Below are 4,410 nucleotides of genomic sequence, written 5' to 3' on the forward strand. Positions count from 1 at the left end.
CTTGCCAAAATTTAGAGGTGTAGTATGAGGTCAGGAGACATCTCGGCTTCCCTACCAACCAGACGTGTAGTATGGTGTTTAACGGGAGAAATCTCGGCATCCCTACAAACTCAGAGGGGCGGTGTGGTGTTTAACGGGAGAGATCTCGGCATCCTTGCCGGCATAGTACTATAGCCATTGATCGATCAAAACCATAACCACAATCGAGGATCTAAATTCGTAAGATAATTAAAAAGGAGAAATTTCTCATGAATATCATATTTTCATTGCATATTGTGAATGTTATACTTCGGGCATTTATTGTTTTGTTCGTGTAAGTTCATTGTATACTTAGTATTATTTTTAGTATGCCGCATGTATTTAGAACCCTTGTTACTTATAGCGCATATCTTGTTGAGATTTTAGGTTCACTATTGTTCTTGGTGCAGGTGAGTTCGTTGATGAGGCCGCGGGGCAGGATCCTCAGAGTCTGTAGCATCCGTTGGCATGCCCTCGACAGTTGCCGATTTTTTATTTCTTTCGCACTACATTATTGAAATAATAAACTTATGTCATTTATGATTTTCCCATAGTGAGCATGATGTGTTTTCCCTGCATTTTATTGTGGCATGTAAAACTATTATTTCATTTACTATGTTTCGGGTTTTCCACTGAATATGTATACTTTTTACCTCGTGATTTTACTTCCGCCTGAGGTATTATATAAACTGCTGATTTGTGACAGGTGGTTTGTTGTTAAAACAAATAGGTCATGTCAAATTTTTTTAAAATCCGCATTTTTTTTATTTAATTATATGCTAGTAGTTAGAGTCTCAGGTTTGGCATCAAAAGTCCACATCAGTGGTATTAAAAGCCTAGGAAGGTCTGGCATCAAAGTCCACAACAATAACATTAAAAAAAACAAACAAACAAACCCAAATAGATTTAGCACTAGTGGTGCAACTTGAACGTGCTAAAATTAATCATGATCAAAACCGGGTACCTACATGTCATACTATAGTACTGTGCGTGGATAGATATCTTGTATTGGATAAAGTAGTCTTAATTTCTAGTACAAGGGTATTCTTGATTTTCAAGTCGGGATTTGGATCTATGCTTTGACACTACGCTTTGAAAGTTCATGGCCCAATTCGGCATGAGATCTTATACTTGGCAAAAAATCTAAATCATACTCCTAGAGCAAAAAGAATTTTTGGTATACGCAGATCGGGAATGTGTTCATTAAAAGTTTACTGTCGGATATCTTGCTCGGATTTAGACTCAACAGATTTTAAATTAAAGTCGAAAATCCATTATGTTTTAGTATTTGAAATCTAATGATCAGTTCCGAAATAGGTATCCCGTGTCTTAATTCCATGGGTTCAGTCCGAGATCCTGACTTTCGGGACAATTTGTGCTTAGCAACATTTCTAGTCCTGGTTTTCGAATTGTACATGGAAGAATCCCAATTTCAAATGAGGCATTCTTTTAGATGTTAAGATGTGCGGCCTATTTCATTTTTAAGAATCTTATGCCTGGTACGGGATTTTATGGCATGTTTAGAGAAATTCGTAATGATACGTGAAGCTCTGTAGCTCAGAGAATTTAATGTCTCAGTAAAATATGATACTAACCGTAGTCAGGAAAAACAAAGCAATGATCGACCACATAGGGCCTTTACCATGAAATGTGTTCTCAAAACATTGTTTATACAAGCAAAGGAAAAGGGAGAAAATAATCAAGGGGCGGTTTTTTTTGGTTCCGTGTGCTGCTCGGGATCTCCAGTCTTGTCTAGGTCCTCCTTATCTTCATCATCGGGCATGTCATCCAGAGCCTTTGCACAATCTAGGAAGAGCGCAGGGTGAACGGTTTCCGAATAACCGTTAGATCGGAATTGGGTCTAACACCCCTTGAAACCCGCATCAAAAAAGGCAGCGGCCTTCATCGCCACCCGATCGGCGAACTTTGAGGAGTACAAGAACTCCTTGTTTTCTTTTTAGCCCATCCGACCTCTTGGGCGGTTTCCACCTTCTTGGCCAGGGCCCGCAATGTGGCCTCCAGTTCGACCTTCTCCACCTCCAGTTCTGCAATCTTCTTGTTTGCAGCTTCCAAAGCATCTTGACCGGACTCGATCGATCTCTACTCTCATCCCGGCCACCTCTTCATCATGCTCTAATTTCTTCTCACATGTTTTTTGGGTATGCTTGGAGATGCGATTTACAAAAGCATCCTAGTTCATGGAGTGGTCAGCTCGGGCTTTCATAGCACGGGTTATGATCTCTCCCCTGCAAGAGTCTGCAGAAGAAACGTATGTCATAAAAACGGGAGGCTTGACTTGCATATCAGTACAAATAAAATAATAACATACATGTATAAAGGTTAAGGCAAAGGCCTGTTTGGGGTCTAAGTCAGGGAAGGCTCGCAGGATCTTCAAATCAGCATGGGAAATCAAATTATAAAGAATTCCTAGACTTCCCTTCGGATCCGACTACCAAAAAAATGACATTTCCGGACTCCCGAGACAAGGAGAGAACCCCGGACTGCTTCATTAGTCAGCTGGATAGAATCCACTAGGGGGTATTTCCCGAGTGTACGGGAGGACGGGCCACAAATGGGGAGTTCCAACTCAATAAGGTTAGTGCTATCTTTATCCCGGACTTTCTTCAAGTTTTTCTTTCTTGAGGGTTCAGTAACACCTTGCTCAGGATTGGCAGCCGCCTTCGCAACTTTAGGGTTTTTCCTTTTCAGATTCTTCATAGCAGCTCTGACGTTAGCAGGCATTCTGGCTGAGTAAATCCGGTCATCTATAAAAAAAATGGTTAAAAGAGATGAGTAAATAAACAACGTATATCATGAGAAGATAGCATGGTAAAGGGGTTCTACCTATGTCCCCAAAAATATCTATCCCTTCCCGCTGAAGCCATAATTGCAGAACAAGTCGTCCTCGATCAGATTCTCGATGTCAAAGGTTTGGACAGACATGGTATTAAGGAAATTGGTAAAATCAAAAGTAGGAAAAGCTGGGGGATCAGGAACCAAAAAGTTCATGGCCCAGTTGGCCCGACACTGCCAAGGTCGGTCGGGCTTGACAAAAAGTATCTATTGGTCCAGCCCTTGTGAGAACTGGGCTTTTCTTTTAAAAATGGATATTCAGGCCTCATGGAGTTGTAAAAACGGCCAGGAGCAGTTTTCTTAATTAGAAGGAATTTAAGAAAATTCCCTATGTCTAAAGGGACTCTGAAAAAACAAAATAGGACACCCAACGAGAGTATAGACATGAAAGAGTTTGGGGATAATTGACTGGGACATATACAACAATATTGTCATAGGTGCAAGATGCAGGTCGGGACGGGAAATCTTAAACCCATTTTAACTTGGTCTAGACTAAAACTAAGAAAGTTTGGATGATGTTTGTGGGATCGATTTCTGCGGCCCGGGAGTATTAGCTCGTAGGAGTTGGGCATCCCCGATCTCTCCCTAATAATTGGATCCATGTCCGAGCCCAAATAAGAAGCTAATACCTTGAACCATGGTTTGCCTGCTGCACTTAATTTCCGTCCTATGTCTATAAAGCCTTTTCAGTTTGGCTTCTCGAGTCTCGGATGGACTCGAGTCGGTATCTGACTCACGGGATTCAAGGAGTTTGGGTGTTCCAGGACGAGCAGAGGATGCTTCTATGAATTCTACTATTTCCCTAACTGACGTTTCATTAGGAGAAGACATTTTGGAGTTAACCTTATAAGGACAAAAGGGACTTACAAAAAAGTAGAAAAGGTAGGATGTGGCACGGGAATGGTTATTGCCGGATGAACGCAGCTAGGCCGGGCCGAGAATGCTCTGAAAATTTTGACAGAATGACAGCGTAGTTGTAGAAAGTAAAAGTGAAATTTTTTTTTACAAACTATTTATAGAATAAATGAGTGATTTGGGCCGTTGAATCGTGGTTGTAATCAATGGCTCAGGTCGGGCCACGTCAAGGAGTCAGGGCCTCATGAATCGTACAGTTAATAGATCTGGGTCGTTTAGGAGAAACACACGACAAGGATCCAAATCTGAGCTATCCAGGAATAAAAACATGGAGTTCGGTACCTAATTGGACTTCATGATATAAAATTCATACTTCTTTTAGACCAGTTAGGGGAGGTACTATTGATACCCCGGAAAAATATTACAACTCGAGCCCGTTCACAATTGGTCCATTAGAAATGACCCAATTATAAGATCACTATTAGATGTCAAGGCCCAGCCCAGTCCAGAGCATGTTGATTCTGGTTGTAACCTGGGATGGATCTAATGGGCTTACCCGAGCTGGGTCCAGTGGGCCGAACTCGTCTATTCTAGTATGAATCGAATTATATGGTGTGGGATAGACTTGTTCATTCGCAAATTCTTGATAGATAAGGATAAGTTCAAAGATGGTCCAATGAAGAT

At 41.3% G+C, this 4,410-nt stretch overlaps 1 long non-coding RNA gene across 1 annotated transcript; it reads right to left on the bottom strand.

Annotated features, from left to right (window-relative positions):
• Window positions 1-1,627: 1,627 nt before the first annotated feature.
• Window positions 1,628-2,938, bottom strand: LOC140867592 (uncharacterized). Its single transcript, XR_012145196.1, has 3 exons — window positions 2,863-2,938; window positions 2,348-2,783; window positions 1,628-2,274 (listed from the first exon to the last, which is right to left on the bottom strand). It is a non-coding gene; the product is annotated as an uncharacterized lncRNA (long non-coding RNA).
• Between the last annotated feature and the right edge of the window lie 1,472 nt (window positions 2,939-4,410).

Source organism: Henckelia pumila, chromosome 4 (assembly GCF_033568475.1).
Source record: "Henckelia pumila isolate YLH828 chromosome 4, ASM3356847v2, whole genome shotgun sequence".
Classification (NCBI taxonomy): domain Eukaryota; kingdom Viridiplantae; phylum Streptophyta; class Magnoliopsida; order Lamiales; family Gesneriaceae; genus Henckelia; species Henckelia pumila.